General features: G+C 37.3%; 1 long non-coding RNA gene across 2 annotated transcripts in view; it reads right to left on the bottom strand.

The window, feature by feature from the left end:
• The window catches only part of LOC135182885 (uncharacterized), a 215176-nt gene extending 190793 nt beyond the window's left edge, over positions 1-24383 (bottom strand). For both annotated transcript variants that reach the window (XR_010305332.1, XR_010305333.1), the window contains exons 1-2: positions 24327-24383; positions 21392-21474 (exon numbers count right to left, since the gene is read on the bottom strand). This is a non-coding gene — a long non-coding RNA (uncharacterized LOC135182885). The remainder of the gene's footprint in view (positions 1-21391; positions 21475-24326) is intronic.
• Positions 24384-26280: the final 1897 nt, after the last annotated feature.

The following is a 26280-nucleotide window of genomic DNA, read 5'->3' as shown; positions in this document are numbered from 1 at the left end:
CCAGTTCTCTATCAGGATAAGGACATGCACTCAAAAATATTCATGTCAAACTTACTGTCAGATAGCATAATCAACATCTGTGCCAGAAGACATTTGTCTTTCCAGTAAAGAAATTGCATACAGTAGAAAAGTATCTGCCAAAGTGAAAATGAACTAGACCTAGACTAATTTATAGTGGTTAAAATTTATACTAAAGATGACTTATGCTAGAGCTGTCAAGATCTAAATTTCTTAGCTTTCCTACATCCCCACTGCCTCATATCTCAGTTTGTAAAATTATAAAGTAAATGTAGCAACTCAAGATTAGCAAATGTGGAAAATCTCAGAGGAAAAACACAAAATAACAAATATATTGTGTATATTCTATGCTCCCTGGAAATGTGCCTGGGATATGCTGAGCCCTAAAATTGGGTGTGTCATATCAGTGTTGCCAACAACAAAATACAGCACAAGTGTTTAATTTCCCAAATATTTAAAAGCATTAGTCAGTTTCTGACATCATGTTGCAATAACACAAAGTAAGGAAAAGATTTTGATTAGCTAGGAGAAGTTGAATAGAAAAATTGCAAGCTGAAATATGCTGCAAGTATGCTCAAGTTTCAGCCACAGGCCCATGGTGTTAGAACTTTTCTTGCTGTACATTAAAATAATTTCAGTATACTACAATTATGTGCCTAATTAAAATTAAGAAATTAGAACACAGTTAAAAGGAATGATATTTTGCTCACAGCTAATTTCATTAAAGTATTAATGAACAGGACTCATTTTATGGCTAGAGGGCAACTACTTTCTGCAAAGTACTTCCATGCTAGCTAATTTATTCATGCATGAAAAACAATCCAATGAGAAATGAGCGAGCCGGGAACTCTGGTCCTAATTAAAATATTTAAAACACCATGTCTATTCTGTTCCATCTAGCCAAAGACCTACGCTAGGAGCCAGCACGATACCAATTAACATGGAACAAGCAAACACACAACACCCACAGATTCTGATTAAAGTGCATATTATTGCACCATACAATATATTGTTCTACACATATATGCAAATGTTTAATTAACCCGTGCCTAAGTCTCTATAACATTCAGAAATTGATACATTAAATCCTAAACAAGTGACAATCGGACTGCATGATTTTCACTTTTATTTATCACAACGCTTTCATAGCAAACTCATTGGAGTCATCCTGCAATTCACACAGTAAAGTATTTCTTAAGGGAGGGAGGGGAAACAGAAGCAGGGAAGGAAAAAGAATTAGGCAGAAGATTTTCTTCTCTGCATTTTAGACAGCAGTGAGATTGCTGGTTGCCAAAGGCTTGGAAATGGAACGCAATGTTGGGTTAGCCTCAGGTAATACAATATTTTTCATTAATAATTGAAAGAAGAGCCTGGGACTAAACCCATTTGTCAGTCTTGGATGGCGGCAACAAAAACAAAATAAAAAAGCTTCCTTTATAAACCAAAGAGCTGTTTGTGGGGGAAGAACCCAAGGGATGGTTCCCACTAGAGAAGAATACTGTAAAAGCTCAGTGAGAAGTTGGAGACTCACAAACTTAGTAGAAAGCAGGATCAGAAAAACAGAAAATGCTCTAAACTTTACTTCACACACAGATAAGAAAAATCTGAGTTCAAGGAGACTTGAAAAAGCTGAAATTTGCCTCAGTTTGCACCATCGTAGGTTCTTCCTTTTTGTAAAGTTTCTAAGGTTTTTTTCCCCTCTCAGTTACTCTTCAAGCATTTCACTACAAATCTGCTTCCCCACAGAGGTTTTTCTTCGTCTTTGCTATTGCATTCCTATGTTACACTCATACACCAGTTTCTTCATCAAATGCAGCTAGTGAAAGAAATGTAATAGCATTCCCTTGCTTCTTCTGACTGATTGTCTAGACTTACTTCTGCCTGTCCGTAACTGACAAGATTTCCAACTTGTTGATGGAAGAATCAAGTTAGAAAGAACCTACAGTTGCTAGAAATCCCACTGGTGCAGCTGTTACAAAGTTTTTCATAACGGGAAATGAGTAAGATTGGAGGTTTGGAAGACAGATGAAATTGGATGCAGGGGACAGTGCAAGGCTGCAAACAAGCTTTTAAGGACAATGTTTAGGCCATGATCAATTAAAGTTGCTGGCAGAGGGAGCGAAGAGAAGTGTCTGGAACTGAACAGAGCAAAGAGAAGATCTGAGAAACAGATCAGAGAACAGAAAGACTGCAAAGAAAATGCAAGTGCAAATCTGGCGGAATCAGACATCCTTATACCTATGCTTAACAAGACACACAAGCATATCTCCCCAGTTTAGGTAAACCAAGAGAGCAGAATAATCCCCTAGAAGGAAATACTAGAATTAATTTTGCTGTATTGCAGCATTGGGATCTAAGTCCGATAGTTAAAATCCACCTCATGGCTTTGCCACACAAAACACTGCAGCATATTTAAACTGCTCTATAAAAATGTCATCTGTGCTTTGATAGTACTAGTTAGCAGTCAGGACTAGCTTGCAGTCAGGAAGTTATAACTTCTCATGAAACAGATTCACCACCACTGCTGCTGCCATTTACTGAAGGTGAACCAGAGATGGTGGTGGTCTCTTCAGGTGGAGACTCTAGTTTATTATTTGTAAGGTGCCTCACTCATCTAACTCTTCAATCCGTTGTAGCTCTGTGGGTTCTGGAGTAATAACAACAACAATAATATCAACAAAATTAATTGTGTGAGGTCACAATAGAATCCCATCAATAAAATAGGTTGTAACATCTTGGAAAGATTTCAATGCAGTTAAAAATCAGGCTTTTCCAGGACCTGCAGAAAGATCCTCTTCCCTTTGGAATATCTCACCAAGAGAAACATTATGAACAAACTACGTAATGAGATGTCTGGAGGATTTCTCTTTTCCTCCCAAGCAAGTTCATTCAAGTTTAAATCAGAATGGATTTTAAATTTAAATGCTAGGACTTACAAGTGTTGAATTCTAACTCTCCTCTAAACACCAAAGACAAGAGTTTGTGGGGAATGAAGAAGGAAAGAAACAAAAGAAAAAGAGATATCAAGTAATTCAAAAGAGGACAAGAAACTACTGAGCACTATTAAAATCTACAGGAACTCCTTTCTTCTGCAATCTTTCTTTTAAAGTTATGGTTGAGTTTTAAAATGGAAGATCTACATCCTGCTTTCTACCTTTTTGTTTAGAATATTGGCAAAGTAGCATTTAAAAGTGCCGACAAACCATCAACTTTGTAACGCAGTATAACAACTATGCCATGTTATAAAACTTGACAACCGTGACAACTTCAGCTACAACTTTTTCCATATATGCTGGCAGAAACTGGGTGAAATCCAGACAGTAGTAAAAGAGGATATAGTTTAGTAGGAATGGCAGTCTGGTGGTATTCCTGTTGGACTCAACACTAGAACAAGTGTACTTACAAGGTGTGGAACAGCAAGAATATTAGGAGGAAGGGGAGAGAGAGATAAATACAGAAAGGGTGAGAGGTGAAATCAATCAGAAATGAGATGCATAAATAAAAAGAAGCTGAGTTTTAAGAGACAAAAAAACCTAAACACTCAATACAAATGAGAAGAGCACTTAAATTGCCATAGGGACTGCAAAGTGAAGCCAGGACAGCAGAACCATTCTAAAAATAAAATACATTTCCTCTGACATCCCTAACCTAACAGGCCAGTCTCTGTTCAGCCTCAGCTCCTACCAATACTACCTGCACTGCCTTTGATTAAATTACACATTCCAGTTAAACAAGGGCAATTTTATTTGCTTTAGGACATGGTCCTTACTGCCATTTAAGTGTTTGTTTTTTTTTTTCCTGTTTTGCAAACCATCTTTTAGCCTGTAGCACCATTTTTTTTTGTGAGAAAACAATCCTATAGCCTCCTATAATGCCCTCAGCCCCCACAGATACTATCTGGTCTATTCTACTTATCTCATGAGTAAGCTATGCTGTATAGGCTGGATATATCGAGGAAGCTCTTCACAGAGTCATTTGCCATTGGAATGCGCTGCCCAGGGAGGTGATGGAGTTGCCATCCCTGGAGGTGTTCAAAAAAAGACTGGATGAGGCACTTATCTAGTTGACAGGGCTGGGTGATAGGTTGGACTAGATGATTTTGGAGGTCTCTTCCAACCTGTTTGATTCTATGATTCTATGTCCCAGTTCAGTCTCTTTCCATTGTTCTGTCTATACACTGCCACAATAACATAAAGACTTCTGATTCAGGATCTGGCTTGAAGTATCAGGCAGAAGGCTGACTTGTAGTTAACCTCACCTCATCCTCACCATCTATTGCTCTTGAACTCAGCACAGTATCTGGTCAAATATACATCCTAGGTTCTAAGCACAATTGTGCTGGTTTCAGGATAATTGGAATATTTTACAGAGAGAAATTAAATCCTTAGCTGTGAGAAGAAAGAAAAAAAAACAAAACTACCAGTACCCTTTATCACTTGTTCTTCTGCTGAGAAATGCAACTAGACAAAATACAGATAAGATATTTCTCACACACTTCCCAGCCCTCCGTTCTGTTCCTTCTCTTTGGTAGGTCTGTGTGGTTGCCTCTGCCTTAGCTCTTTAATCAGACCTAACCCTTTTTCCTCTAACCTTTTCTTTTTTTGACATCTCACTTCAGATCTCTTCAGATTTATATATCTGGATATATCTGGTTATTTCTGAAGGGAGGGAAAGCGGGAGGGGAGAGTAGGTTTTGGTCCAGAGCTTCCTGGGGACTCTGATGTTTCTGGGAGGGGTACTGTGTTTCTGTATTACTTTTAACTTGTATATATATGCTTGTAAATTTTGCTAGGGGCCCAACATGGGGCTTGAAAATAAAGATGTGACTGTTTGGGAGCTACCCTCCCCCTAACACTTAAAAAAATCACCCAGATTAGACTCAGACAGGTGGAAGTTAAGGAATGAAGCTTTATATTCACAGCTTAGCACAATACACAAATAGATATTTACAATACTTACAGCTATATGCAGAAACAAAATACCCCTCCCAGAAATCAGAGTCCCCAGGAGAAGCTCCTGATCACCCTTCCACATTCTTTCCACCCCTCTACCTTATCTCAGAGTATGCCTTATAGTGAAGGTGAGCTGTGAGGATTGGCAAGGCGTGTTACAAGTAGAATTAGTTGGGTTGCACAGTAAAGGTCCAGCAAGAAAGCACATGCACTGACAGAGACACACACATACTGTCTTATCTATAGTTGTGTTCTTGTTTTTATACATCTCAGCAAGCCTTTGAGTGAAGTAGACACCGCCATTGTTTTCTTTTCACAGCCTACAATTTTTCTCACTGAAATATTCCAATTAGCCTCAAACTAGCATGACAATAATTTTCAGATATTATAATTGTTTTAAGCCTATTGCCAGTTAATGTTTTTTTCTCTTTGTCATTATTTTTAGTGTTGAACTGGAAAAACACATGAATAGGTTCCCTTGTTCCATACTCTAAAGCCTGGCAAAATACCTTTACAACCCATAGGAGATTAAAAGTTATTGCAGCTCTGCCCCCCTTCCTGGCCACTTTTGAAATGTTAGCTGCACATCACTGAATGGTGATACATTTGGGACCCTTGGAACTCCATACATTTAAGATAAAATCACGTCTAATGCTAAATAATTCTGCTGCCTGTCCTGTTATACTTCACAAGGGATCCACTTAAAAAGATCCTGTGTCCCATGGTAACCACTAAGTGAATTTTGCTGCAAACTACTCCACATGGAAACCAGACTGCTCACTCAGCATGACTGGCAAGACCAGGACCAAAGAGAACTCTGGGATGTTTTTTTATTCTTCTTTCCTGATTCGCATCACATAAGAGCAGGAATAAATACTCACAAGACACAAATGGTTTCATCAGTGTTGAAGAGCCCTGCCATTATTCAAACAGCCCATATATCAAGAGCTTTAGCCTTGACTCAAACTCTGGTTGAAGCACATGAAGTTCTTCCTAAATGTTGGTAGACTTTCTGTCACTTTACAAGGACCTAATCTTTTCATTAGCATTTGCAGCGGAATTTGAATAGCCTCTGTATTGCCTCATACATGGATAAATGTCACCTCTCCAATTTACTGATGACAAACAAACCTGTACCTACATGGATTTAATTACACTACTGTTTTTTAAAAAGACATTGTAAAATCAGTGTTTATCCAAGATGCCTCACTTGCTGCGTTCTCTAGGAGACACTGCTTGCATTTGTGCTCTGAGTTAAGCAGCATAGGATAATACCAACCTTCTCAAGCAGCAGAAGCAAAGAGCAAACTTCAAAGATGACACCACATTTTTATGCATCTTTAGCCAGACAAACATTAGTCCTTTTCCCTAACTGAGGCAGCTATTCTAAACAATGTTAAGTTACTGTTTTCTAAATATGCGGATGATCTGTTGTCATAATTTCATAAAGTAATGAACAGCTGCTTAATATTTAATAAACCTAGCATGTTGTCCCCAGGCAGGAAGCATAGACTGTTGATAACCACCTACTAAATGCCCATTAAAATACAGAAGCTCTCCTTAACATGTGCTTAACAAACAGGTTGTATCACCTGCAATGACGCGTGAACTGTTTCAGCCACAGAACTGAAGTTCATCCTATAAGAAACCCAGATAGGCACCAGGGAAAGATGGTACTTCCTGCACTCTACTCTGATAAAATCTTCACCTTGTGACAAATGCTTGTCACTAGTGCCATTCAACCTAGTCTGCTGTATGGCAAAATGACAGACCAAATGATGTAGTCAAAGATGCCACAGAGAAGCTATTTATAAGGCTGCTTCTCAAGAATCTCGTTTACTGTCTCTTGTGTGCCATGTAAGTCATACCACACTGCAATAATGATCTCACTAATTTGACGTACAAGTCCTTAATAAAAAAACAACAGTATCTGTACACTTTAGTACTGGCTTCTTATGCTCTAAAAGCAAAAAAATAATGCTAATGAGATTTGATAGAAACAAGCTAAAACATCAATGCAATTAGGACTGGTCATGAGGATAGGGCATTGCTCTTTGCAGTGGTGCCCAGTGATACAACAAAGGGCAAAGGGCACAAAATGGACCATCAGCAGTTTCAGTTGAACTTAAGAAGAAATCCTTTACTTTGAGGGTGAGAGAGCACTGGACCATGCTGCCCAGGGAGATTGTGAAGTCTCTTTCTCTGGCAAGATTCAGAACTTGCCTGGATGCAGTCTTGTGCAATCTGTTCTAGGCAAACCTGCTTTAGCAAGGGGGTTGGACTAAATGATCTCTGGAGATTCCTTCAAGCCTGTCCTGATAAGGTATAAATCCTGCCAGGCAAGTTTAACCCTTGCTCTCCTCCTCCTGTTTTGGGTCTGGGATTAGATGAGCAACAATGGAGGGTTTGGCCTCAACAAAGCCTTGAGGGATAGGGATTTAGCACTATGTGTCACATGTCTTGTGCTGCCCCTCAATGTGCCGGTGTGGTCACACGAGGCTCAAAGCGTTGAATTCATTGGCCAGAACAATGGTGCTACTGCCTATTGACCAGTTTCATTTTCAATATAATGTATTTAATGGGGGTGATATAAAAAAAAGCGCCTTTCTGCACTGACCCTCCACCGGGACCAGCACCCTACTCATGGCACGTTAACTGGGAATCACTATGGCTATGTGTTTGCAGTTCACACTAACAGTTTAGCAGCAACTCAGTTCTTCTCTCCTTCCCTGCCTGGAATATTGTGTATTTTACCCTGGGATCATTATCATGAATTTTGGAAAACATCTTTGCACAAGAAACTTACTCAGGGACCAAAGTGTCATGAGTACAAATGCTAGAGTTAATGCTAAGACTCCATAAGCATAGTTGCTGAGACTCCATAAGCATAGTTAGAATTTTCCTGGGTTTGCATTCCTATTTTTCCAAATTCTGATTGTTAAACTGTTTAATTCTGTGTTTATAAATACCCTTTCTGCAACTACTTCCTGTTGACTGAAAACCCAAAGAACTTCAGGGAATGTTCCAGAATTTTTAAATATTAATAAAAAATAGTATTAACACAAAAATTAATATTCATAATTCATAACAATTTGTTGACTTCTACAACAAAGCCCCATCATTCATCCTGCAGTTCTGCTTGCAATTATCCTTACATTGCAATGCAGTTATCATCAGTTCAAAATAAAAAGTATGTTACCACTAAAAGCCCAAAATTAAGTAATTGGAAATAGCTATGGAACATAACTCCTAGGTTCAAGCCCAGTGCTTTAACAGAGAAATGTAAAGACTCTTTAAAACTAATCTGAACAAGCTTTGTGAGAAATTCGTGAACTGAACTTTGGCTTTTTAGGCTGTACTTCTTGGTATCTAATTGGTCTGACACCTGACGAGTAGGAGCAAACATGACTAGAGAAAAGAAAGCTGTCTTGTAAAATCAAGGATCTCTTTGAATCCTGAATATCCTTTACAAGTGAATTGCAGCCAGCTAGGTTGCCCAGTGCTTTTGAGTTATAGGAGTGTAACTGGACCACAGTTATTAAACGTTTGCAATGATTACAGAGTAAATCTTGCCTAGACAAATGCACATGCAATACAAAACCTCACATGTATTTCTTGCAAAAAAATGCAAACATAAAAGAGGGCCAAAGTTTGCACATGACATTACTGATTTATTTTCCCACAGATCAATATATGCTGTCTCTTCTCTGCAGCAGTATGTAAGCCTGGGATCATGCAAGCCCTAACTGACTAGGAAGCAAATTGGAAATAAAAGAGTTCTAGAAGGATTTTACTCTTATTATTATTTTTCAAGGATAAGTCAAACTTGGTAGTTTGCATTTCTTATTGAAGTATCCTTTATTTCTCATTAAGATTTTGACATATTTTTATATGCACAAGTTTACCTGTAATTGTATATTCTGAAAATGTTCCTAACAAGGTGTATTCAACCTGTGGTGCTTTTATTTTTTTTTAAATATGTGTAACAGTGGCTTTTCTGCAATATTCTCACAGATGTAGTTTTGAAATCAGGATGTCATCTTTGTGCCTGGTCTTTTTCTGATCAAATGAATAAGAAATACAGCAATTTGAGTTATTCATAGGTATTACACTGCATAAAAACAGACATGGAGTGAGTTTGCATGTTTCTAGGAAAAGAGAAAAAAGAGAAAAAGCAAAGTTTTCCCCCCCCTTCTCATAAGCAAGGACATATATTTTCTATATCTTTCAAGTGAGACATCTACTTTCTGATTTTACAGAGTAGCTTGCATTTGATGAGCATTTTTATTAGAAAACTTTGGATGCTGATAGGAAATCATGAACTCAAGATTGTTAATATTGAAAGCACAAAATTGTTTGTTACCTGTTTTTTTTTCTTAAATATTTTGAAACCATCAAAAATAGGAAGAGCCTTTCTAAGACATCAGTTTTTAACCACTCAGATATGTTACATCTGCTGTGGTATTAAGGCCTTGAGTGTCAGCAAGAAACTACATACCATGGACACAAACAGAAAATTAAGTGGTGGTAAAAATGTTCGTATAGAGACTTTTTAACTTACACGGGGAAACATAAAATCAAACACCTTTCAAAGTAGATCAGATGTTGGTCCTTTCCTGCGAAGAGATGCAGTGACAGCAGATAACTATCACACTTTGTGAATTCAGGCTCCAGTTTTCCCCACCTGTGACCTTCTAGCAACTGCTGGGACCAGTAGCTCTATTCTGTTATTGTCCTTCCTTCTAAATAAGTAGCATTGATAGTACTGCCCCTTGCTTAAAGCTGAGGTCTAATACTAGATGATATATCCACAACTGGAAACAAGAATTAGAACACAAGCCAAAGTTCAGGAAAGGTGTACCATATCCTTGGGCTGTCAGCAGTATCCAGTTAAGCAGGAATGATGGGAAGCCCACTGCTAAGTGAGTCCTCCAGAGATTAATCATGGAGAATGTCGATGTAAACACATCTAATTATTCTGAATAAATGAACTGGAGCCAAATTACACCACTACTATATAGTAAAATAGTTTGGTTTCTCAGACAATTTGCTGGATTCTTCAGAAGTTGCACCAGGCTCCTTATAAGAGATCACCTGCAAGGATCAAGGATGCCTGGCCAACAACTGCATTGTTGCCAGAGAGAATTTCTATGTATAGTTAACTACACACATGGTGTTTCACACACTAACATTGGCTGTGGAGTATTATGCAGAACAGTAGTTTCAGCTTTTGAACTTTAGAAAACACATCACACATCAAAATATTTTCTTAGCAATTCAGAGACCTCAACACTTTGAATCCTGAGCTTAAATGAGACCCACTCTGAGCATCATCAAGAACTGGGTACTGAGTAAAAGTTATAACTTACAGTAGTGAGCAAGAAAAAAGGTGGAATGATATATTAGCATCAAAATTCTGAAATTCTTCAGCTTCATAATCATCTTCAAGTTTCTTGAAACAAATTTATTTGAAAGTTCTAGGTGCTTCTCTGCCCTACATTTAGATTTTTCCCTAGCATAATATGGCTAAAAAAAAATCTGCATACACAAAAAGGTTTGTACAGTAGGCTTTGAAATTGTGTGTGGATTTCAATGATACTGTACTTCCAACTGTCTCACTGTGTATGGATACCATTAGGCCACATCTGTGAAAAACAGACTTTAAGGCAAAGAAAATAAACTCTAAACAGCCTGAATTGAATAATAAATGAGAAGTTTTGAAGATTCCAAGCAAATAGAATGGCTGACTGCCTTGTGGAATGCAGAATCGTGAATAAAAATGTCATTGGTGCAGCAGTCAGAATCCATCATTTAAAGACCTTACACAGCACTCATTACACACAAAAGAGACTACTGAAATTATATTGTTTAAGCCTACAAGCAGTTTTCCTGAGTAAGGAATGCTGAATAGGGCCCTAGTGAGTCAGTGAGTTGTTAGTGAACATCAGCCCTACTGCCCCTTAATCTACCTCTAGTAAAAAAAAAATCACCAACAAAAACTTTTCCTCTTGCCCTTACAATGCGACTGAGTTTGGTTTTAAGTCTACAAGTAGTCTTACTGACATGTATAAATTTATTCTTCCAGCTAATAGTCCAGGACAATAGCCAATTAAATTTTAAGAGTCTTCACGCAGACATCTTTGGCATAATCATGACAGGTGCCTATGCTAACACTTGTGCTGTGGCTGCCATCACTTTGAAAGGTCAGTATTTATATCCCACATAAGAGCATGTGCCAACACTTGAGGTAAGAGCACATATCTAAAATCAACATTTCTAAAAGCATTTTATCATCTTTCTGGTTAGAATTTTTAAAGCTATAAGACCTCCTTTGTTTAATGCTTGAGCTGAAAGTTTCATTAGGATGAGTATTTGGTTTTGTCAGTACCCTTAAATAAAGATCAATTTTCATTTTCATAAGAGTTCATATAGGAGTAGTTTCATATTCCTACCACAATGCTACAAGAAATAATCTCTTTCTACTGAGGAATATTCTGGGGAATATCATCTTCCAAGGCAGGAGATTTCTCAGAAATTAAAGTGCTGATTGGTTGTTGATAGTCTTAGTTGTCAGTTTCGTATTTATCTAAGAAGGTATCTGATGCTTTATTTAGAAAATAATTAATTATTCCTATAAACAGTCATTAAAAATGTACACATGTTGCACAAACTGGCAGTGCCCTGAGCAATGTTCCAAAGAGTAAGCCTATCAGAAGAAACACATCAGCAAGCCTGTCATCAAAATAGCCCACTCCACCAGGCATGCATGCTGCACTCTTATCATAACTTGGATTAACTTTAAAATACATACAACCACCACTAGAATTTTAAGTAGAAAACGGCTTTTAAAAAAATTATTTTGATATCACAAAAACCATTACAGACAACCTTCTCCCTCTGAACAAAAGGACTTTACGTATATACTGTAACTCTTTTCTCTGTGGGTTTGAAATTACACACAGTAGTGCCAAAGGTAAGTCATTTCTAGAGGTTTAATACATTTCTGATTTTTTTTTTCTCTTTCTCCCTCTTGTGAAATATATTTGTGGCCCACAGCAATCACTTTAGACTTTTTAGACACGTCGGGATAGAGATAGATGACACAAGTAATCTACTTATCTTCCTTTTCCATCACCAATAAAAGTGACAGTCTGCCTAATTAGACCTAATAAAGCAGCAGCCAAGAGAAGGGCTCAGCAGCGATCTAAAGAGAAATGGCATTGACCCACACATACAGGTGCCGCCTTGAGGCAGTACTGGTATTGCTTTATCTTCAACACATTACATCTAGCTCATACCATATTCAAATGCAAGTAGCATGTTTTTCTCCTCAATTCTTAGATCAAGAACAAAAAAAAATCTCATCTAATCAAAAAAGCCACTGACAATTTTTCAGCCTCACATTAAAAGCAAAGAGTCATTCAGAACAGTGCACTCCATATTCTATTTTATAATATCACTTTAAGCTATTTCTTTGAATCACAGACATTTCTTTGTTAAGAAGGAAAATCAAAAATTCATCAGAAGAAGTTCTCAGGTTTTTTTCCTTTTTTTCCTCACCCCTTTTTCCTCCCCCCCACCCTCAAACAGGGCTATTGCACAGGGTTTTTAGCTGGAACCAACATTTATAGAAGTTAGGGATCCTTAAGCAATTATTAGCGGTGAGAGTTTGACATGCCTGAGAGTTGTCAACAACTGACTTTATTTAAAGTAGAAGGAAAGGGAAATAAACGGTGCTCTCAGCAAATTAATACACAGCCTTGCAAATTAAAGATGTGGTGTTTTTTAAACAAGGAAAAAAGTGAGCTTTGCATGAAACAGCATTTTAAGTATATCTTTGCAAAAATTATCAGATTGTCAAACGGCATGAAAGGAAATCAACTCTGCAGCTACATGAGATATTTCTACATTTGCTCAAAACAAAACAAAAATCTTGGGTTTTTGTCTGCAAGTATTCTCCGTTCTTATTAGCTCAGATTGCTGGAGGCTGTTTTTGTTCAACCAGTACTGGAATACCACCACTTTCAGTACATTTTTTGCTAGTGAAGGGTCTGTATCAGGAGAGCTGAACACACAAAGGACTTTATTTCAAATTATTATTCAAGTTGTCGTCTTTTCTGAATGAAATGCAGAGACTACAGTTCCATGGTCCAGAAATGTTGTTGGTATTTTGCCTAAGAACATCTCAACTGCCCTATCTTGAATGCTAGCTTGAGTGTTATTAGTAAATAACATCAGTCCTGAAAATACTTGGGTTTGCTGTTCAAAACGGATGTATAGTATTGTGAGTTAAGCAATCTTCTTTCATTAGAGAACTATTGCTTTGAAAATATGCAACACAAGTCTGTGGAACCGACTGTCACAAGTTACCAAGACTAAGGCCACCGGGGGGTGGGAAAGAAAAGAAAAAGGGAATAAAATATAACAATACTATGCTAACGAATTCTGGAAGGAAACAATAACTAATGTATGAACACCAAGAATTACTGAAAAAACTCTTTTTTGGGGTATGTTTTTGGTTTTGTTTTGTAATTGTTTCCTAATAATGGACAAAATGATACACACATTCCAAAAGACTTGAAATTTAATTAAAATACTTTAGTTTACCTTGATCCAGATTTGTTAAGATCACAGGAGGAGAATGCTGTAGAAAATTAGAACACAGAAAATCTGACTAGTTGTGGATGAGGACAAAAATAAGCACAATGACATTTTCTATTCTTTTCCTACCACATAAAAATGACGGTTCAGCATAGAAGGCACTGGATAACGACACACTAGTGGGTGCCAAAGAGCAGTTTTAAGTAATTAAGCTCAAGTTGTTTAAACAGTCCTTCTAAAGAAAGGTTTATCTAATTCCATAGTTATTATTTACATTTAAATTCTTAGCATAACACTGAACAAAATAAGTATTTCCCATGTAGGAAAGCAAAGAATGGAAGGAATGAAGGAAGAAGATACGAGCTTCTTGCATTCCTAAACTCATGGTGCAGGAACTGATAGATCAACAGGCATGAAGTGCAGAAGCACATACAGAGGAATTTGGATCCATTATTCTGATTTGACCAATTCCGATAAAATCTAATGCTCAGCCTAACACTAAACTCTCTACTCATACATCAGTATGATAACTCTACAACAGGTGATATCTTCTTGCCATTGTTTATGGTAGATTTTTTAAAAGGAAAAAGCTTTTCCCAGTTTGCTGGTTCACTAAAACAAACAATGACAGGATACTCAGAACTTGGACCTCACCAAAATGTTAACTACCACAGAAGCTGCAAAAAAAGCACATGGACCACTGCTATTTTTAACAGTTTTCTTCCACAATTCTATTAAAAACAGAATTAAATTAAAAAGAGAAAATTCAGTCAGCTCTAATAAGCCAAATGATGTGCAAGTTATGCTGAGCTGTAATATCAATGGATTTGTAGTCAGAAACTAAAGCTAAGTAACGGAAAATAGCCTTTGCTGGTCCTTTTTTTATCTAGATGAGAATGTAGGTGTTCTAACAGAACCACTCACACACATGGGGAAAAGAGGTCTGCCACACAAAAAATAAAATACTGTCAACATGCAGAACACAGCAAAAGCACTAAGTCAACACTGACAGTTCCACAGAGTCTGGAGTGCTGACAAATGTACATGATCCAGCAACATCCACAAAGCAGAGGTCTTAAGATGAAAAGGGCAATATTTTGGGCCACTTACTCTGAGAGTCATAAATTTGGACATGAAACATTTTTTTAATCACTACCTGCATGCCAACTTGCTAATGATTCTGCCTTTTCCTAAACCCTCATTTGAACAGATGCACACAGTATTTAGGGCCATTGTGCTGAGAGCAGAGGAGACACCTGCACCAGCCCCTGTACCAGCCCCTCTATATCAGCCCTTGATAACTGTGGTGTATGCTGTCTCAGCAGAGCTACTTCAGTCTGAATTGGTAATAGACTGGCATAAAACCCTTAACCCTTAATGAAGTGAAATAATGCAATTTGCTGAAAGTGCTGGGCCTTCTTTTTATTATTATTATCTGAAAAGAAGTAACAGATGTAGGTCAGCTTATGAATGAATCAGATGAACAGCATTTCACTGCCTTGCACTGGTCAGAGCTAAAGTGCTCTGCTGGGACTCTTCTACCTGCAAGTTTGCAACATGCAACATCTTACTCATTTAAGGCTATGGTTTCCCTTTCAGTGCTTTCCTGATAGAAAGCTTGTCATTATAAAAATTTATGGGCCAACCAAGCATAAAATCCCCACATACATTGTCCTGAGTGTTTTAAGGCTGGAAAGTTTTGGTTATCATTAACAAGCACAATTTAAATGAATACAATTTCATAAGCAATTTCTTGCTGCAGTGATAACTTCCGACGAATGAGGCCATAGTTCCAGAAGTACAATGAAGTTCACTACCAGATCCTAAAATATAGAAATGGATCTTTTCTGCATCAGGTTTCAAAGACACTACAAAGCTTCCTAACTTGACTGGGGGATCTGGTCTCTTGAAGATATGGCCCAAATGACATCTCTTAGCAAATTCAGAGACAAAGTTACTACATCAAACTTAAAACATTTTGTTTGCTGATACTATACAAAGCCACATACACTAACTTCAGCTGAAAATAATTCTTACCCTTTCTGAGAAGCTGCTGCTTACTCTTTTTTTTTTCCTTTTATTTCCTTTTTTTTTTAAAAAGTCCGATTAGTCACATAAGAAAAAAATCTTGAAATAATGTTGTGAAATTTTGTGAGTAGAAAGGAAAATTAGAAATCTTTTAATCCACAAAATCCAAAGAATTATTTATTTTAAGTAGTCACTCCTCAATACTTAGCATATTTCTTAGGTTTTGTTTTCAGTAGGTTCCGGTTAAGAATTAAAAATCCATCTCCCAGAAAAATCCTGAAAGTACATGCTTATGGTTGAAGATATTACTAGCTCCACTAATGACAGACTTCATCCACCCAAAGTTAAGAAAACGTGCTTTGCTAAATTTGATTTTTGGTGCATTTATCATTATGAGTAGAAAGAGGTCTAGATGGAAATAGGGAGCAATGCCATGTGGTTTTCTTATGTTTTTGTCTCACCTACATCTGTCCTAAGTCTATTTCCACATCACCTCATCTCAAGCTCAGAAAGTACCTAAGAGATAAGCTACTGTAGAAAGCCCTAAAATATTGTTCCATATTTTGTATCAAGCATATCAAAATCCAACTTCATGTCCACAGACATATGCATTCTTCAAGTGCTCTGTATACTTATACTTTATAAACCTGTACCTTAGAGTTCAAGTACATGAGTGTCAAAAGATACAAGGCCATATATTCATGAATTTGTCATGTGTCAGATTAGGGGCTTTGGTTTTTTTTTTTTCCTTCCTTTTTTTTTTTTTTTAATTCTCTCTTTTCTAAGGCATTGGACAGGTCTTCTAGAGAAGCAGATATTTGTAACAATGCCCTGAGGATTAAATAATGATGTTGAGGGGAGGAAAAGTTAGGTTAACCTGCATAGTTTCATATGGCTTTAGTGACCAGTATGAAGCTGATCACCACAGCTAATGATTACACAGTGAAAAAAATTCCCTCAGTGCTCCGTAAGTAAATAGAAAATGCTAACCTTAGCATATTCAAAGGAGCATTTTAGCATGCAGTCATTAAGTTATCTCTTGGTTATTTATTTCTTCTGCTTGTTATTAGCTGTGTGAAGAATATTATTCTAATTATGTCAGCCCAATCAGCAGTATTGCATGTCCAGGCTCATTTCCATTAGTTTGAGCTTTGTCTTTCACACTGTGATACTAATTCAATGAGACATCAAACATTTAAATCGACCCAGGATGCCGAGGTCAGGCAGTTTTGCCCTTCCACTCTATTAGCACTCGAGTGTAATTGTGTTTGTCACTACCCGCATGACTAATAGTATCAGGGTGACTATCAGAGCACAAATGAGCAATGCACTAATATATTATTTTGTTCTATAATATCAATATGTGTTTATTCAGTGGTTGTGTTAGCCAAGTTGAAATGTTCACTTTAATATAGTAACCGTAAACTGTTCACTTAAACAGGGGCACTCACTCATACAATTACTTTACAGCAATGGAGTTTTTACTTTGCAGCAAGAGAATTTTACTTAAGTGAGAAAAATGAAAAAAAAACCCCTCACTTCAAAAATAAGCTCTCAGAAATGCAGCTTTGCCACCTTCATTTGGCCTAAAACCATCAGTAAAACTTTTCAGTTCATACACAGAGTATATATAAAAATTTGCAGTGTATAAATATAAATGTATTATGAACTATGTATAATCAGTGAGTGCATAAACCATAGAAGCAATTTAGAAGCAGTTTGCATCTTTAAGAACAACTGCTACAAACTTTGAAGCACCAAGCCTTGAACTAGAATATCTAGACATTTGAGGAACAGGAAACCAAGGAATTTCCTTTACATCACTGCAATGGTGGGATCCACTACAGAATTTCAGCATGTGGCTGACTTGAAAGACACAGGTAATGACCAGCTGATGCTGCTCATGTACTTAAAGCTACACACTTGCCTTAAATTCCTGAGAGTGAGACATGATTACTTACCCCCAAACTTACATAAGTAGGGAGAAGTGAGAAAAAAACCCACAACTAAACCATATTAAAACTCCTAATTGTTAATTCATCCACATAATCATCAAATCTGATAATTTCAGTAAAATTTAAATTCATTCTCCTCAGAACAATAAATCCTCTAAGTATTTTAATTGCTACATCATTTCTTTAATGGATTATTTCAGAATAACTAAATCAATGTCATGATGAATTTCCTTTTCTTGTTTATCTTTCAAAACAAGGTAAAATTTATTCTTTATACTTTCCAAGGCAGAGCTTGCCCCAGCTTCAGGGGAGGCTTGCTTTCACCCACAACATGTGTACTTTTGCACTTTCATTCTTTAGTGATGTGGCAAGAACATACAATGCCTTCTTGTGCCAGTTTCAAAAATGTAAACAGTCAAAAGTATTACTTCACACCAGCATTACCTAATTAGCTCATTCAAGCTTTGAGGGGCAAGGAGTTTTTTTTTTCATTGAGCAAAGACAACTTGCTTCTCAACATTATACAGAAGCTTTTAGCATTTGATGCACTACATAAACTTCATAGAAAATAATTCAAGCTTCTATCATCTTAAATCACATCCATTAAAAACCAGAAACAAAACTACAACACCACACAAAGCTGGCCAACTCTAGGAGCCACTGGGATAAATTTTTGGGTCAAAATTTTAGGATGCTTTACAGACTGTCATTGTGTATGTGCACCCATGCCTCTAGTCAGGCTTTCAACATAGGACTTGAACCTATGCCACAGTTAACATTATTGATGTTAAGTTTCACTGATTGAAAGCAAGTATGTGACTCAGGTTTTGGTGACTCAGAAAAAAAAAATCATTCCTTTGAGTGCTCAGAGATAACAAGTCTCCAGATTTGATGACAAAATCTGAATATTAGAGAAATACAAGGTCTCATCCTCAACATCTGCCTCCTCCAAAGCGGCGCACTGTGTTTACATGTACAGTTGCCAGCTGCCTGCATGTAAACAGCAGGACAGATAAGGTTCTTCCCATGAAAATGTGTTCCAGGACATGCCAGGAATTATTTTAGAATGAAATGTTTTGCCTGCAATGTTAAATAGAATAAGTAACTTCTGAAATTTCAGATTGAGCAAAACTCACTCAGTAAAAGTCACTTCAGCATGACAAGGTAAACCAAACAAAACCACCTGACCCAATCCTTTTTTCTTCTCACTTGGTTTTGTACTTAATTTTCTTCATCAAGAAAAAAAACCAAAACCACAACAATCCAAACCCAAAAGAACTCTAAAGAAACAAAAAACCCTAACAAATCAATAAACCAGTAAAACACACCACAAGATCTTCTGAGTAGGGACCAGAGTATGGAGATTTAGGAATGTCTTCAAGTTACAGGAATAGTACCTGAGATGAACTTCTAGTGTTTGCACATCACTGAACATTAGCACTTGGTATCCACTTTACATTCTCAGCTTGTGATGAATCTGCAACAGAGAAAATTTGGCATTCTGCCCAGTCTAACTTATACATCTTCTCCAAATCATAAACTTACTAAACTAATGCTTCCCTGTGCAAAGATATTGGAAAGAGTATAAATCTTGAGTCTTAGCAGGCTGGTTTAATTCATTGAACCTGTGTCTGTTAACTGGAAAAAATGGTCCTTACAGATGCAGTCCAAGGAGGCAAGTATATTTTAACAGTTTTTTATTGACCTTTTGCAATCTCAAAAATCTCCAGAGAGCAAGCACATCTAACTGCCTACCACCACACTTTTTTCATGTTTGCATTTCCAGGGGAATTGGAAAGTACCTTTGCCAACTTCTCTTATCTGCACAGCAACATTCCTGTTCATTTACATATCAGAGAATTTTTCTTTTTTAATTTAATCTTCATAAGTTGCTCAATTAAAAAACACAAACACAAAACCAAATAAAAACCCCAAAACCACACCACCAAGAAAACCATACCACCTTTCACAGGAAACCTAACACATGGGACAACTGCTTCCTAGCTTCCATAGGAGTAGAAGCCCAAAAGTACTGTTCACTCTGATACTGATTTACAACGTAGTATCATATGAATTTTGTTAAAGTATCTTTGTATCTCACTGGGTCCTGTGTACTGAAGATATGCTATAAGCTACCAAGTGTGCTAGTTTGAAGCTACTTAGAATGTTTTTTTGAGAAGAATTAGATTACAGGCTGTGGAAGGAAAACAATGGTGATGTCTACTTCCCCCATAGGCCTGCTGAGATGTATAAGAACAAGAAATAAACCTATAGATAACCACTCTCACTTCTGCTGCTGGCAAGTTCTGAGCTGCATCTTACTCTCTAACCTCACCTTCCATTTTTTTTTTTACTAATCCTCTTTGTTTCATAACCCTCTGACTGAACCTCCATGCACCAATAACCCCATGCATCACCACAGGCTAAGTGCTGACCTGCTGGAAAGCAGTTCCAGAGAGTGACCTGAGAGTTCTGGTGGACAAGTTCATCATGAGGCAGAATTGTGCTTTTGTGGCCAAGAAGACAAATGGGATCTTTGGATGCATTAAGAAGAATGTGTACGTGGATTTGGGGGAACTACTGGAGAAAGTCCAACGGAGGGCTACAAAGACACTGAGAAGACTGGGGCATCTCCTTTATGAGGAAAAGTTGAGAGACCTGGGGCTCCTTAGCCTGGCGAACAGAAGACTGTGAGGACATCTTATCAATGTCTTAAGGGCAGTTGTAAAGGCAATAGGGCTGGACTCCATTCAGAGGTGCCTAGTGATAGGACAATGGGCACAGATGGACAACAGGAATTTCTACCTAAACATAAGGAAAAACTTCCTGTGAGGGTAATGGAGCATGGGAACAGACTGCCCTGGGACTCTGTGAAGTTTCTCTCGTGTAAGAGATTCAAAAGCCCTTTGGATGTGATCTTGTGCAACCTGTTCAAGGTGAACCTACTTTAGCAAGGGGGCTGGACTGGACAATCTATGAAGGTCACTTTAGAGCCCTACCATCCTGTGCAGTTCATTATGACTTGTCTAAAATAAGTTTATTTGTCTACCATATAAATGCTTGTCTTCCTTTCTATGCCCTTTCCAATTAATGTACTTCTTTTTTTTCTAGTAAGCAAAATTTAGCTCTTTTTGCTTGGAGTTTAACTTCGGAGATTTTTTGTTATCTTTGTCTATGACAAGCAATTGCTATCCATGGTAGAGTTAGTGCATAGTTTTCTATCAAAATATTTATTTTGATAAAAAAACAAGGGAAGTGTGGGTGGCAGAAAAAAAAGCATTTTCCCCCAATTCTAATTATGTATGTATATACACACATATGTGAAGACTAAATGTACTGCTGTGCATACTTTGTTTTTGCCTATCCTTTCATGGTAATTAAGCCCATGTGTATTCTATTTATTCCCACGAGTTCAACCCTTCCTTTTGACAAATCAAATGATTAAACATATACTTTACTTCTAACAAGACTCTATGCAAAGTTAAACTGCTGCTACCTAGTTACAAGAGCTTTGTTTTTTATTATAAACAGATTGCTTCCTTAAAAAAACCCTGAATGTCCATCTGACTTCTTTATGCCTTTCACTCATGCTCTGACAATCAGCAACTCTAAACAGACAGAATTCTGCTGCTATAGGGAGAGAATTACTATTCGTTTAGCACTGCACCTTCTATTTGGCATCAGAAGGACAACTGATTTCTTAGGAGGATACTACACTGGCATTTTGAGGGTTATGCAGGCATTCCTAACTACACCCAGAGAAGGCTGAGAAGTGATTATTATATACGTAGCCAAACCATAGACCAAAAGAAACCATTGTCATTGGAAAGGCCTTACCTTTCTAGAGAAGACATCTCTGCAGATTCCATGCCATAGACAGAAGGGAGCAGAGGCAGCTTCAGAGGTTCCTCTCTAAGAAGCTGAAGAACCAGGAAGGTTAATGACACAATATCCTGCTGATGCTCCACTATGTTTTTGGTGATTTCAGTTCAAGTTTCTATGAAGCTGGTTACTAATTCTTTAACTTTCTGACAAGGATGATGATCAGCTGAAACAGCCTAAGTCAGCTACAGCACTTGGATACTAAGGCAGTGGTGCTTCAGAAGATAAACTTACTCTGCAGATAAGTTGTGTAAGTATTCCATGGAAACAAAGGCTTTTAAAGACAACTCACTATTACCATAGAAAGACAAATTAAATGCCACTTCAGACCAAAAATATGGCCTCCTAGGATCAAGCTTATGGATTGGTGCTTGAGTCTATAACCTAGATAATGTGAGCAAGGAATATCAATGCTAGCAGGAATGATATGGTGCAACACTTCTGTCCACCAAAGTAAAAAAAGAAGTGTTTGCCCCCATCACAGACAATCAAACGGTAACATCGAAATGAAGCCTTGAAAATTCTTTATAAAGACTACAGTAGGTACAACTTAAAGTATAGTCTTCCCATTGATTTGTAAAACAGACTCTGTGTGTGTGGAGGAAGTTCATGTCCTTGAAACAACCAATTGGTTGATTCCATTGCTAGCCAAATAATGAAAATACAGCTTCGAGCATTTTTCCTGGGAGAACTTTCCTTCTAAGAACATAAGAAATGAGAGGGGCAGGGGGAGCTGAGTAGAACAAATAATTTAAGTATTCAAGTTCACTGTACTCCCTACTTTTAATGGGAAGGAAAGTGTTCATGTTCTCCATTTAATACTTTCTTTCAGTCCCACACAGGGTCAAGGCCTGTAGATCCTTTAGAATGTATGAAGGACAAGTAAAACATTGACAGTTCAGTTGACCAAACAGTTCATAATAGCACAGCAGCAAAACTACACAGGTAGCTGCCCAACCCAAGCAGAACTGCAACGTCCACAATTTGCCAGTCTCCAGTAGTAGTGCTGGTGAACTATACATGGCCACTCCAAGATTACACATATTTTAGAAGAGCACATCTTTTAAAACTGGGAAAGACAACAGTTCATTTGAAGGATAAACACAGGTAAATGTTAAGAGGAAAGTCCATGCAATGTAGACAAATCCTGGGTGTTTTTAAAGCAGTAAGATGGGAATTTAAAACTCAATAGTCTCAAATTGCTTCCTTAATGCAGTCTGAAAATCTTTGTTTCATATCCTTAACATTTCCTGGTTAGTGTTTATATGCAGATTAGAATGTATTCATACAAAATCCCCCTTGCTGCAGCTTTGAAACTCAATATCCATGAATTTATATATATATATATACACACATCTCTAAGATAGGACAGATTTACCTCCGCAAAGTGAAATGCATAGGTGTGGCACATCAAAAGGATTTGCCTTCATTTACTAGACAAAATTACAGACACATCACATGTGCGGTAGTGACTCTGACTCTACTTTATGTGAGATATGTTGTCCCTTTGTTTGCTGCTGACAAGCGTAAAGAGCCACTTTCACTGCAGATAATAATGGTTAATTTATCACACAGAGCAGTGCCTGACCTCTGTGCGTCCCTGGCCCTCCATCACCTTCACACCTGCTCAAGCTAATTGTTAGAGCCAAGTGTAAATGAAAATCAACTGGGCTAATAATGAATGGAAGCCATTACTCACAACAGCACATTGCTTTACAAAGGTTTATCAAACTATGATATAACTAGTCCCTTAGTCACAGCTCCCTGTCTTATAAATGAGGATAAAGCAAACTCTTCAAGCCAGAAAAAGAAAACCAGGCAGTAAGTCAAAACACTGACATTTGACACTGTTTTTATGGAGCTGTAGCACTGCAAATAATATATATACTGATGCTAGAAAATACAATGCCAGTCCATAAAGCAACAGTAGTATTCTTTAAATTCTAGAGCAGAGAAAGGTTTTTGCCTTTTACACATTTAACATGATACTAGTCTCCTAAGATTCATAGATGCAAATATACTAATTAACAAGCAAACATAGGTGAAAATCCAATCCCTAATTCGCTCATAAATCATACCAGAGTCTTTCCCTGAAAAGAGTACAAGACCAACTAGTACATCAAACCCCAAAATTTCAAGGAACATTACCTAGCATGTACTCTTGCTCCAAACCTAGAACTCTAAATAACTCAGTCTTTCAGTGAACTCAAACTCCTACACTTATTTCCATTTACCTTCAGACAGTAAAGAATGATGTAAGTAAACAACCAATTGGTCTAATAAAAAATAATGATAAATTCAGGGGGAAGGTTGTCTATAACTTCAAAATGGAGAATACAGAGGATATGAATAATTTTATGAGAAATAAAGTATGTTTTAAATTCTACCTCTATAATTTTTTTCATACAGAAAGATTTTTCAGGCCATCAGTAGGTTTTGTCTCTCCTCCAACCCCACCAAGAGAAAAAAGGCAAGACTTACATTCAAAACCATACAACAGATAAACAGCTTGATACAGACTAAGAAAACCCTCCAAAGCAAATAAAATTCCACTTCCAGCTTCTCATCAACATTCCAATTGTTTTTCAAGCAAAATCTGAGGACCTACAGAAAGTGAACATTCTCATACACCCTGCCACTCATAATTATCCATCACGGAGGCAGATCTCTCAGTGATACTTTTAAGAGAGTTCTGTATTGCTCTGAACAAAACATGTCATACCAGTAACCAGCAAAGTAACAGGACAGCTCTAAGCCATTCCCCTGATACAATGCTCATAACCAGAATGAATATATGCAGAATGCCAGCACATTAATGCCAGACACCCCTAGAAAGCAAATACAGTGTATACATCACAGAACAAAAACTTACATAAAACTCTAAACAAACCTTAAGCCTTACTTGAATCCTCTCATAATCTTGCTTCTCATTATCTCAACATTATCACCACCTGCCCAAATTGACTTTCTTAGTAGAGACAGCTACTTTTATGCCCTACATTGGGTGAAAAGAATGTAACAGGTGTAAGTACTGTGAACACATTAACCTGCCTGTTTCCCTGCAACACAGAAGTGAGTGAAAAGTAAAATACAAAAACCCCTCTGGGTTGAGATAAAAGGACTTTAGATTAAAAAGGTTGAATATAAGCATGATAAGATAACACACAATTACTTTAGAAAGCAGCAGCAAGCAGAAGCCAGTGAACTGAAACCCAAGCCAAGGAGCTACTCCACCATCCCTCCCTGTCCAGCTGCCATCCCAGCAGAAGAGAGACAACATCCAAAAACCCAGAACTCAAAAGAAGCAACTGGAACCGAAAGCCTTTCATGTTACAGTCTGAAACTCAAACCTTGTGCTCCAGTCAGCACTTTCATTTTGAAGGTGGCATGACAGCAGCATGGTATGAATACCAGCAGCAGATTCGACTTCACCCATGACATATGGAAACCAAAAGCCCAAGCTGATGTTCCATTTTCCTAATGGAAAATACTTTTCAGTATGTACCAAGAGTTTTACAAAAGGAAGTGTAATTCATTTTGTAGTCCTCATGGCCACACATATTTAACAACACTTAAAACATTGTACAGTATGCTAACTAGCACCAGTTATTCCAGTGATGAAGGTCCAAAATCTTATTTATCGTGAAGGTATGGGGAGATGTAGCCATTTAGCCAAGAATATATGTGTCTATGAATAAATAGTGGACTCTCTTCAGTCATTTCCAGGAGTACAGCTAAAGACTAAAGAAATATAAGCATGTGGAACTGCTGATTTCCAGGGAGGGTTCTCTGCCACTTCAAATTACTTTCAGATGGGAGAGATTTGCAGAGCTATCCAGGCTACTCTAAGTATTATTCAGCAATTGGTATTTTCCATCTTACTTATATATCCTGTTATTTTCCACACATGATTACAGTTACACATGCTCTCATTGTAATATCTAACATATGTTTTCTGTAATTTAATTTAAGCTCTGTATTTATTCAGTTTTAGCTGCAATAGAAAAAAAGTGTTCTAAAAGTATTGAAGAGAGAAAAATCTACAGAAAGTTGTCAACAAGCTTTATCCCATCAAGCCATGCATAACATTTCATTATGCCTGTGACCAGGCCTAAGGATTTTCCCCATACGTAGGAAATGCTGAGTCAGGATGCAGTCGAAGTCACTTTTGTACAAATAAAGGGCATACACATTCTTTTCCAATATGTAGGTCCCAAAATACAAAAACACCATGTCCTCAGCATCCTCAGTCTTCTCCTCTGTTCATGCTCTGGCAGCAATGCTGAGCATGGGAAAAAAAAAATCAGTGCACTTGTGGAAGTAATTTTCCAGATATTTTTCCAGGAAGACACTCAGACCAGATGAGGATCTCTGAGTAGAGCAGAAAAACCTTCTGCACAAGTGCCCAAAGCATTTAAAATACTACAGCAAGCATTCCATCTATATGTGCCAGAACGAAAGAAATTACCATGCTTATACTAGGATATATTTGATATTATACTCTAAAAGCAAAATAATTCTGAATATAGAATATTATTGTATTTTTAATTTTTATACCTATCAAAACTTCAAAGTATTTTATGAACAGAAAATGTATGCTACATGTCTCATGAAGCTATGCTAACCCTTTAGAAAACTAATCATCCCACTAAACAGACTTTTCCCTCTCAGTAATATTTTATACAGTAGAGAACTTGATTGTAATAGCAAAAATACATTTTACTTTCCTAAAAAACCAAAAAAATCACTCAAGAAGCCAAGGCTTGAGCAACTGTTTTCTTACACACTAAAATTGGAAAGAGAATAAAGCTTAGAGCAAGATTCTATTTAAATAACATTGCATA

The sequence above is a fragment of the Pogoniulus pusillus genome, chromosome 17 (assembly GCF_015220805.1).
Source record: "Pogoniulus pusillus isolate bPogPus1 chromosome 17, bPogPus1.pri, whole genome shotgun sequence".
Lineage (NCBI taxonomy): Eukaryota > Metazoa > Chordata > Aves > Piciformes > Lybiidae > Pogoniulus > Pogoniulus pusillus.
This window is presented reverse-complemented; position numbering and strand designations above follow the sequence as displayed.